Genomic DNA, 12,206 nt, shown 5'->3' on the forward strand with positions numbered 1-12,206 from the left:
AACGGTTCTAGTCGATTTCTGATGAAATGTTCTTCTGTTCAGGTTGCATTGTATTTTTAAAGGCTAAGACGAGGGGTCTGATCATGAGTTATTTATCGTTCCTGCTAAATAACTCTTCCCTGGGGTACGTTAATTATCCAGTGTGATAAATACTACCTATTACTAGTTTATGGGGAAAAACAAGCTGATTTTTGGTGTTTAATGCACCAAAATTCACATGATACGGTAAATACCATAGGCCACTTTTCTTGCGCCCCTTAGCTCCCCCCTAATGCCACTATGTGTGCGCCGTATCTAAGATATGGCGCGCCATGGCTGTAGTTAGGAATATAGTGTTACAATTTTTGATGCTTGTTCGGAGCTTTGCAGGATTAGCGCCAAAAATGTTGATGCTAATCCTGCAAAGCCCATTGAGGCCCATCATGATTAATGGTGTGCCTCCTTTTAATGCCTGCTGAAAAAACATGACTCAAAGAAATCTCTTAGCTTTCTTTGCCCCATTTTTTTGCCCCCAGCGGGGGAATGCCCACTTTGCATACATTATGCATGGCGCATGAATGATGTAGTGCAAAGGGTTTCAAAGTGCTCCAATGCATGCATTGCACCACTTTGTAAATCTGGCGTGGCGATTTTGTCATAGTTGGGCCACATTACCATAAAAATAATGACGCAAATGTGGCACAAGGAGGCGCTAGGCCCTCGTATGTTTCCTTGTTAAATTTAGCAAATGTTATTTAACGCATCCTATAACTATCAAATGCGTTAAATCCCGTCAAACCTGTAATTTCAACTCATGAGTGTAGAAAGGTTAATGTATGGGTCGGAATATTATGAGCAACTCGTAATCAGATGGTATGTTACTCACACAGTTGCTGTTCTATAGCATACCATTATCAACTTCGACCTAAATCAAATCAAATCAAATCATTAACATTTATAAAGCGCGCTACTCACCCGTGCGGGTCTCAAGGCGCTAGGGGAAAAAGGGGGGGTTATCGCTGCTCGAACAGCCAGGTCTTTAGGAGTCTCCAGAAAGCGGAGTGGTCCTGGGTGGTCCTGAGGCTGGTGGGGAGGGAGTTCCAGGTCTTGGCCGCCAGGAAGGAGAAAGATCTCCCACCCGCCGTGGAGCGGCGGATGCGAGGGACAGCAGCGAGTGCGAGGCCAGAGGAGCGGAGGAGGCGGGTGGGGATGTAGAAGCTGAGGCGTCTGTTGAGGTATTCCGGTCCCTTGTCGTGGAGGGCTTTGTGTGCGTGGGTGAGAAGTCGGAAGGTGATCCTTTTGCTGACTGGGAGCCAATGCAGGTGTCTCAGGTGTGCGGAGATGTGGCTGCTGCGGGGTATGTCGAGGATGAGGCGGGCCGAGGCGTTTTGAATGCGTTGCAGGCAATTTTGGAGTTTGGCTGTGGTCCCGGCGTAGAGGGTGTTGGAGTAGTCCAGGCGGCTCGTGACGAGGGCGTGGGTCACGGTTTTTCTGGTGTCGGCGGGGATCCAGCGGAAGATCTTGCGGAGCATGCGGAGGGTGAGGAAGCAGGCGGAGGACACAGCGCTGACTTGCTTGGTCATGGTGAGAAGAGGGTCCAAGATGAAGCCGAGGTTGCGGGCGTGGTCTGTGGGGGTCGGTGCGGTGCCGAGGGTCGTGGGCCACCAGGAGTCGTCCCAGGCGGACGGGGTGTTGCCTGTGTTGAGGACTTCCGTTTTTTCAGAGTTCAGCTTTAGGCGGCTGAGCCTCATCCAATCCGCTACGTCCTTCATACCCTCTTGTAGGTTGGTCTTGGCGCTGGCGGGTTCCTTGGTGAGGGAGAGTATAAGTTGGGTGTCGTCGGCGTAGGAGGTGATGATGATGTCGTGCTTGCGTACGATGTTGGCGAGGGGGCTCATGTAGCCCAGAAGCTATGTGAAAGCCTTCAAAAGCTATAGGGGTGTTAAAAGGACCAAATTCCATGCTAATTTCCACAGGGAAATTTCTGGTGCAGCTACAGCAAAAACTGCTGGACGGATTGCTCCACCGGGTAGCTTTGTCCATTCCCCAACTCTTTCTTAATTTGGTGAAAATCTGTGCAGTAGTTTTTGGAAACAATGAAGGGGCAAATGGGGTCAAACAATTAGAGACATCCTGACAACTGAATCACCATTTTGGATTTTTCAAGTTGATCAGTCTGATTGGATGAATCAGGACATGATTCCTTTAGCCTATACTGGATTCATTGATGGTTGGAGAGCCTGGAAATCTGGGCATTAAGATTGGCTGAATGCATCTGGAAAACATTGTTGAAGAGCCCTTTACAGAAAGTGAGTTACTGAAGCCTGAGTCCTGAAAAAGGAAAGAGATGTATAAGCGGACCCCATGCATCATACAAGGGAGTCCCAAATTAACAAGTACTACCCCTCAAATTAAAAAGCATCCTTTCTTTTCAAAGGATTTATAGACCTACTTTCAGATCTGAAGATCCTGAGAGCAGATATTTGTTGCTGAATTTGTAAGCACAGATCCGCGGATCGGACACAAAGCCACATTTTTTTTTTAAATGCAGCTTTTACAGCTTCTGCAGTATGATGAGATACATATAAGTAAGAGAAAATACCTGTGGCAAATGCATGGAACCAATGGCCGTGGACAGTGAGCTCTGTGGACATGTGGGCTGATTGCAGGGCACTGCTGGTGTTTGTGGGACAGGCATAGGACAGGCATAGGGCCTCACTGACAATGAGGCCCCATGCCTGAGCCTGCTGCAGTTGGCTAAATGCTGGTGCTGATAGTTTTGTTGGAATGGGGGCTGATGCAGACCTTGGCACACATCAGGTTCTACAGTCAGATGTCACTGTTCAGTCCCAAAAGCATTGCACAGTTGGTTTGGTAGAATGCACAACACATTATCTACATTAGCTTTCAGGAAAACATGAAGGAGGAAATAGCAGGTAGAAGAAGACAGGCATCAGTCTTACACCCAACCTGCCACAAGAGGCCAACCTCTGCTGTGCACGCCCATCGCCAATGCACAGTGGGGTTTGACCACATGACTTGGTCTTCAGTAGGCCCCTGCGCCCAACCCACCATGGATGGCCTCACAATGTCAGGCTTCAGGGTAAATAACATCTACATTAGATACAGCCATAAAGTGTTCCTGAATCCTTTTATAGACTCGAAAACTCTTACTGCCCACATAATTCCCTGTCCATAACGGAAATTTGGAACACCTTATGCTTATTCCTATGTTTATATTTATAGATGTTAATTACCCTATAGTTCCGGCATTTCCAGGAGTATCATCGAGGTAAGGAGGAATTGTTTTTGTATTTTGTCATTGATTATAGTCAGAGGAATGTCAAGGAGGTGATACAGGTTTAGCCCTGAGACAACTAGAATCCAGATAGATAACTAAATTAGATTCACATGAGCCTGGTGGTCATAAAAGGAATGAGGAATTGCTGGTGCATTAAGGAACATGAAAATATCTCCCCAGGAAAATTATTGTATAAACTTGTATTATAGTATAACAACAATGTTTTTATATTTTCCTTTTTCTGTTCCTTTGAATCTGCTGAGCTTTGTGTAAGTTTCTTAAAAAATGTGAGCTATGGAAACCAATTCACCAAGTCAACTGTATGGTGGTAAGACCAAGCTGCACAATTCAAAGCATAGAAGGTAATTTAACGAGGTTGCTATGACAGTCTATGTCCCAGTGTTTCATTTTAAGGCATCTTTGCTGCAGATAGTATGTGATGTATGTAACTTATATTCAGGTAATAGGTTGTCAGGACATGGGACTCAACATGTTCAAGAGATTGATCCTTGTCCTGGGAATCTTGGGCATTCCCACTCAGTACAGAGATTGGTGTCTCCTTTTGGCATGTTGCTGGCTGCTTTTCTTCCACCAGTATCAAGACCTAGGGGGTTATTATCGAGATCTGGTGACGGGTGCAACAAAATACTTAGCAATAGCTGCATCCACTGTGATGCTTAAGTGTATTTCAAAATTTGTGAGAACTCCATCTATAGACTTGTGTGGGTAGATGAAACTGGATGTTGGTAGGGTGTGTTCAGGTGTACCTTTTTGACGTTATAATGTAATTTCTTCATTTGTGTTAAATAAATAATAATTTGTTTGAAAACTGATTATTTCATTACCATTGTGGTGAGTTGAGATGCATTTTGTGTGCTTATTACTTTGCAAATATAGTATGTGTGTTTTTTCCTTTATTGATAGCATTTACCATCTGCTTTTCATTATATATTTCAGCCTATATTTCTGATGTTTCCTCTAGAGTGAAGACTTAGTTTCTCTTTCAACACATGCAATTTGAGTGCAAGCTGTTTTACGTGCATTAACTTTGTGCTTAACACTCTGGTAGCTTGGCACAAAGCAGTGAGGCTTAACTTAGAGATCATGTTTAAAGTATTTCTACAGCACTAAAACAGTAATAAATTCAAAATGTAAAACAATAAAAATCCCAGAATTAATTAGGAAAATAGAGCCAGCAAGGTAGCAGGTAGTAAAGCCTTTCAAGTTTAGGTAGGAAAATGACAACTTTGTAAAAGTGCCTCTGCCAAAATAGAAATATAAAATCCAACTGTACAATGAAGTTGGGATTTGAATTCTTTTTAAGAACAGTCTTAGACATATTTCTCTAGCTGCTTCCAAAATTAATTTACCCTTTTTAAATGTAATAGGGTAAACCAGTGTTATTCTATATGAAGACAGCCTTGCCAAATTGAAAAACGATTTTGGAGATGTTTTACTGTCAGGATATATCGAATATTAATTATACATGTCCTACTTTTTAAATACCATGCACCCTGCCTTAGAGGCTTTTAGGGCCTACCTTACGTGTGACTTATAAGTATTAAACAGATAGGTTCATTTTGCCAAGCTGAAATGGAGGCTTTAAGCTGCACATTTAGGCTGCAATGGCAGGCCTGAGAAAAGTTTTACAATGCTAGTTTAGTGGATGGCACAGTAAGTAATGCAGCTCACTGGCAGCATTTAATTTCCAGTCCAGTGCACTGGCAGTTCCAAATACTAGGGACTTATAAATAAATTAAAAGTGTCACTCATGTTTACTCCACTTTTACCATATTTAAAAGAAGAGCACAAGCACTTCACCACTCGTTAGCAGTGGTAAAGTGCACGGAGTATTGACTTGGAATTGGAATTGAATTGAAACAAATCACGGGGCCCAGTCCATTTGTTTTACTGACTTTACCACATGGATCAGAGTGAGAGCCTTATCGTTTCTGTAATCTCTTAACTTTCCCAGGACGTTCTTGCTGTATCTCTTTCCATCCGCCTTTGACTTCTCATTACTGTGTTATTTCCGATTTTTCCTTTTGGTGAGCCATCATTTGATGTAGTTTGGATTGTTTTGTTATTATTGTGATTTATATAGTGTATTTAATTGCAAAAAAAAACTTTTTTGTAAAGTTCCTCTGGGCCCCCAGACCACCATGCAGCTACCCAAGCTCCTCTCCACAGTGAATAAATCACTGACATCAATTGCAAATGAGCACGTTTTTAGGATTAAGAGTTTGTGGGAGGAGAGTTGAACAGATTATAATAACAAGCATTTACAATTCAACGGGTCTCGCGTTTGCTCATGTTAGAGCTGATCGCGTTGTAAACTCCTAACCCGACTTTTCACCTATCGGGCAAAAGAGCATTTATGTACATAACCCGAAAAAGTGAAATTAACTATGTAAAGCGCTCGACTTCTGCCAAGCGAGATCGCGCTCGTAAATTAGAGAAAAAGAAGTCCAAGAGCCCAATGGAAATCAGCGAGTCTCGCATGTTTTCTGTACTTGGTCGCTGCGCTCGAGGAGGGCTAGCCACCGGAAAAAGGCATGACGTATGCGTGCCTTCGACTAATGAAAGCAAGCAGATTTTATTAGGCAAGCCCACAAACCAATAAAAAACACTGACGTGAAGTTGACAGGGCTCTGAGCCCTTTTCTAAATACAAAACCGTCTCGCTGCGATACGCATGCGCGAGCGCATGCAACGCAGGCTCAACCCTAAAAACAACAAAAAGAAAATATTTAGGTGATAGAGAAAAAGGAACCAATATTGGTTACTAGTCTCTTGCTACAGGTTGTCATACATATCATCTCCTCTTATTGTTCCACAGTTCTCACCTGCTTAACAAGTTGCTATCTTAAAACTTTTGTTTATTATTTTCTTTTCTACAAATATCATGTGTATCTTATCACGCTCTACTCAGTACTAAGGGCCCCTGAACACTTTCCTCAGTCACCCATGGCTTTTTCAACTTTTCTATGTGTACTTCTAGAGAAAACTGTATTTTTAAAAGTATGTCTTAAATTGTGACTTGCATAGTGTATATGGTACGTTATTTGTTTAAAAAGGGTCTTAACAAAATGTGTATGGACCTTTGAATATTGTTACTAATCATATTAACTGCTAATCTTTATAGTGGAGGAACTGTGTTTTTTCTTGGAAGAGGAAATGAAAGTAATAGGATTCTTCAGCTCCGGAAGATAGCTGCTTAAAATCATCTGATCCAAGTCTGCTTTAGGCAGGTCATTCTGGTGATGCAAAACATCAGGAAGGTGTTGTGAAGCAAATAGTATTGGCTGGGTCTGGAAAGTGAAGGGGCATTTTAGTCTCACAGTCCCACTACATGGCAAAAAATATTGTTGACATGCTTCTGGATTACTAATGCAGGAGATCACAAGGGTTTAGTTTATTACCAGAGGAGATTGGGCTATTGGTCACTGGGTGCCTAATGAAACACAGTAAAGGAAGGCAAGCATCTTTTGTGCTGCAACATGGTCATTTATGTCCATGTGGTGGTCTTGTTTTCCATGAGGTAGCTCACCATAGTGTGTTGAGGTCTTTGCCTGGATGGAGAACCCAAACAGGTAGGAATCATGACATTGGTTATATTTGTTTATGCACCTCATTTCCTCTGTTATCTTCTTACACTGGTGGCACAAAGACCTTGCCTTGAATATGGGCCTTTGTAGTTTTGTCCCCGCCTTGGGCCCAAGAGTCCTGTACTAGTGTCTGAGGCCTATCTGAAAAGACAGCAGGGGATGTGAGTGTGTGAGTGTGAGGGGTCTTTTTTAATGTATTTATTTATTAATTGACCAAAAACATCACATTAATCAAAGAAGGCAGTACATTACAAATTGCATTGCAACTTGTCCTTTTACAGGAGTGACATTGCACATGTGTATTCTATCCATGGAAGGAGTATAGCAACCTGTACAGAGGTAAAGTGTAAAAAGATCAAAAGTGCATGTAGTACAAAAAAACTGTAAGAACAGTGGGGAAGTAGATAAAGTGCATATGTACGAAGTAAATCCAATAAAAATGTATATACGCAGATACTGCGCTACACTGCTACACGTAGAAAACAACACAACAGCTAATACACAGGTAAAGTGCAAAAAGATCAAAAGGTGCATTTTGTGCAAAAAGAGCCTGAACAACAGCACAGAAACAAGCAAAGTATATTAGTGCAGAATAGATCTAAAGATACTCATCCCGATAAAAAATTACAAAACAAAAGTTCTATGAGTTAACCAATCTGGCGTTAATGCATGGCACCTCCATAGTATATAAATCTAACATTGCCCCCATCATTACATCAAGCTAAAATGGAGAAAAAGGAGGGGGAGTCAATGGCATACAAATGCATGCCAAGTCATGAACCCCATTTCAAGTTGTATCTATAGCCAGCAAAAATAAGATTCAAATACTGGTTCATTGGCCTTATCCCGGCTATAGTAACAAGCAGCATTCGAAACAGTAAAGTGCAACTGTGTAGTGACAATTCATCTTGTCTATACATATATTGCAAAAATATGAATTGCCCTTTTCACATCATTGTCACCACAGCTCTACCAAAAAATAAAGTGTATCATTTGTCTGGACCGTTAACATATCTGGCTAATGGAGACATATGTCTGAATACATATCTCAAATACCAATCCGCCACCCATATACCTCCTCAAAGGCAGAGACGCTCTTAGATTTATCCAGCCAGGCTTTAACTCTGGGAACATTAGTAGACCTCCCATATTGGAGGATCAGAGATTGGATGACAGATAGAGCTGCACATAGAAAATATTGTACAAAGTTATTTTGTTTCCGAGTGACAGGGGATACCCTGAATAAAACTACCATAACTTCAGGTGCAATCATAGTCTGTAACCATTCACTAAGAGTAACCATTCACTAAGAGTATCAAAAACAAACCAACTTCGGACACAGATAGAAAATATGCAACCTATCCCCTTTATCATACTGGGCACATCTAAACCTCTGATTTGAAATACTCAGGAAAATTTTATGAATTGCAAGTAGGGTGTAGTATGCCATCCATCTTGAGAGGCATCCCATTCTTTTGAAATTTGCAACTTTAAGGGACTTATACCCCATCATAGAGAATGTTCCATTTCACCATACGTCACCGGCCCCTCCTTTGCCTTCTAGAGTTTATTCATATGGTTGCCTCTACACCGGCACCTCAACTAGGAACATCAAGAAACTTCAACTCATCCATAACGCCGCTGCCAGACTCATTCTGGACCTCCCTCACTGAGAACACATCTCTCAACACCTGTGGACCACCCATTGGCTACAGGTCGAGAAGCGAATCACCTTCAAGCTTCTCACACACACACGTACAAGCAGTGCTTAATTTGTGCTTGTTGTTTCCGGTGCTGAGCACTGGCACTTATTTTTGAGGGCCGGGGCTTATTCTTCATCCGAAAGCATTTGCTGCAAGCAAAAGACACATATGGGAAAGACGGATGAAGGGAAAAAAGAAAAAGCGTCACAAAGGGAGAAAGTAGAAAGCTGCAAGAGTGAGCTGAAGGGGCAGGTAGTGGCTTTCTATGGATTGAAAAGGCCTGAGATGGCTTCAGGATCTCGCCGCCTCAGTATTTCATGTTTACACATTTAATTGCAGCAGCTGCGTGTTTAAAGGGAGGGCTTTGGGCACCGGCACCTTTTTATTTACAAATTAAGCACTGCGAACAAGGCCATACACAACGCAGGACCAGCCTACCTGAACCACTGCATCTCCTTCTACACCCCTTTCAGATCCCTCCGCTCCACCCAGATGGCCCTGGACACCTTCCCTCGCATCCGCAAAACCACAGATGGAGGATGATCTTTTACCCACACTGCAGCGAAGAGCTGGAGCAACCTCCCCCTGCACCTCAGACAAAGCCTGTCGCTGACCATCTTCAGGAAGAACCTCAAGACGTGGCTCTTCGGATGAGGCCCTTCCCCTCCCCCAGTGCCTCGAAACCCTCATGGGTGAGTAGCCGTGCTTTACAAATACTGATTGATTGATTGATTAACCAAGGGTGAATCAGAGAGCTTCTTTAGAGCCCTGTAACAGTTGCTGATCCCCCTCAATTCAGTATGAACTAGCAGCTCAACACGGACCTGAAGTGATTCACTCATCTCCCGGCAATTACTTGTAAAGAATCCTGAGATCTGCAGGAACCCATGCCAAAAGCAATGGCATACTGGCCTCAAGCGCTGTTGCATATCTTCCCAAGTAATTGCCTGATTTCCAATACAAAAATTTCCCAATGTTAAATACTCACTGGAATTACAGAAACTAAGCACAGGTTTGGAAGTATATAAACCTAGGACTTTACAATCAAAGAATCAGACAAACCTATGACAGGACAGCACCTGTGAGGCTGAGGTGTTGCCAAGACTCTAGATGAAGATATTTATTTTTGACCTGCTGCATGACACACAGTTTGGAGCCACGTGTTGAGCACCACAGTGCTGCAGTTTCTCTCAAAGAAACCTGACATAAGCAGTTAATGTCCAACACCTTTCCTTCTGGGGATAACCAAATGGATTACCACCCCAAGTTTTAAATTTAAATACATTATTATTCATGAAATTAATAGAGAATTTGTGTAAACTCCACATTTCTTCTGAATATTTCACATAAGTGTACTATAGAAATTTCAGAATAACTTTTGAAAAATTCCACAGAAATCTACATATAATGCTCTAGAGCACAGCATGTTCTCCTGCGGGCAAGCAGGGCTGCCTCTAGAGACCTCAAATAGGTTTCTATATGCTGTGCCTGTTATAAGAGCACCATGGAGGAGCGGAAAGGTCACTGAGAGAAAAAGCAAGGGAATGGCTGTTGGCTGAAAGCCATCTTAAGGATAGTACTTGGGCCCATATTTATACTTTTTGATGCAAACCAGCGCCGGCGCTGGTTTGCGTAAAACAATTTACCACCGGCTACCTCCATTCCTACGCACCAGGCGGGCGCCTTATTTAAGGATTGAGGTTAGCCGCCACTGCCGGCTGGTCAGAGTAAAAAAAAAAATACTCAAACCAGTCAGCGCTAGCGTAGGGGAAAATGGGGGTTGTGCGTCAAAAAATGGTGCAAGTCAGGTTTGAGTAAAAAATCATGGCTCAAACCGGACCTGCGCCATTTCTTGACGCACAACCCCCATTGAAATGACTCCTGTCTTAGCAAAGACAAAAGTCATGCCCCCTTGCCCAATGGCCATGCCCAGGGGATTTCTGTCCCCTGGGCATGGCCATTGGGCACAGTGGCATGTATGCCACTTAATTTTTCTTTTTTTAATTATACTTACCCCAACTTACCTGTACTTACCTGGGATGGGTCCCCCCATCCATGGTTGTCCTTGAGGGGGGCAGGGGGTGTCCCTGGGGGCAGGGAAGGGACCTCTGGTCTGCTTCCATGGTCATAGACCCTGGAAGTGAGCCCACAGTTCCCTTAACGCCTGCCCTCACCCAGGCATTAAAACATGGCGCACATCAGGCTGTGCGCCGTTTTTTATGGCCCGCCCCCTCCTGTGCGTCAAAATGGCGCAGGAGTATAAATAAGGCGCACAGGCCTTAAAGTCATTTTTTGGACGGGAACACCTACCTTGCATGTCATTAACGCAAGGCGGTTTCCCACATCCAAAAAATGACGCACACAGAGAATTTTTGACGTCCGTGGGGTCGGGCGTCATAGTATAAATATGGGGCAAGGTTTGCGCTGAATGTGCATCAACATTTTTGACGCACATTCAGTGCAAACAGAGTATAAATATGCCCCTAAGTTTTGGGAAATTTGTAATTGCACACTTTTAGGACAGCTTTGCAGCCTGCTTTACAGTCTGCCTTCCCACTAGGGTATGGGTTGAACACTTTGAATCTACATATGATATGCTCATTCCCTCAATCACTGTTGGTCTAAATGAGAATGCAATAGCCCCTATTAAATCCACATTAGATAAGGTCCATAATGCTATCCAGGTGCTCCCCGCAAATAAGGTTTCTGGTTCTGATGGGATCCCGCTTGACTTATTTAAGTCCAACATAGACTTTGGGCCCCTCTTTTAACTCTATATTTAAATTTAGTTGTGAATCTGTGTATTCCTGAAGCCTGGTCCACATCTGTGGTTGTGTCTGTCTTCAAGAAAGGCAACTGTATAGGCCCATTTCATTGATCAGTTCTACTGCCAAGATTATAGGCCATACATTTTGTTGAATAGGCTAGTTGACTGGGCCTCAGAGCACAGTATCCTATCTGACATCCATTATGGTTTCCTCCTGGGCCCAGGCACAATTGACCAGGGTCTCAATCTGTATTTAATTAAAGCAAAATATACAATTGTGAAAAAAGGGCCTCACATCTTGCATGTATGGATCTCAAAAGAGCCTTTGGGAGGGTCAAGATGAAGAAACTTTGGCCCAGGATGCTGGAGATGTGGGCTGAGCCCCAGTTAGTTCTTTTTTGTGTGATCTTCATTAAATCAGCTTCAGTGAGATTTAGTGATGGGGTGAATGCACCAAGCACTTTATGCTTAACCAGGGGGTTCACCAAGGTTGTATCCTGTCCCCGTTTTTTTAACATTATATATCAATAGCCATAAAAAGTTGCTGATTAAAGTTGGTAAGGACATGACCAAAATTGGTTCTCATCGAAGATTGGAAATGTGACATGGATTGGTGCATGCTGACTGAAAGAGTACTGTAGGCTGGAATATGGCCAGTAGAGGCAATATTTGTTACAATCTCACCTCAATCAACTCATAAGACTTCCCATCTGTTGTGGTTCAGTCATAGAGTTTGTTGGTGGTTGTGGTGGAGGGTAGGGGTGGATAGGGACAGACAGGATTCATGTTTTGAGTACAGCAGAGTGGGTGAATTCAGCAGTGCACTGTTTGATTCCTTTAGTTGTTCTT

The sequence above is a fragment of the Pleurodeles waltl genome, chromosome 1_1, assembly GCF_031143425.1.
Source record: "Pleurodeles waltl isolate 20211129_DDA chromosome 1_1, aPleWal1.hap1.20221129, whole genome shotgun sequence".
Taxonomy (NCBI): Eukaryota; Metazoa; Chordata; class Amphibia; order Caudata; family Salamandridae; genus Pleurodeles; species Pleurodeles waltl.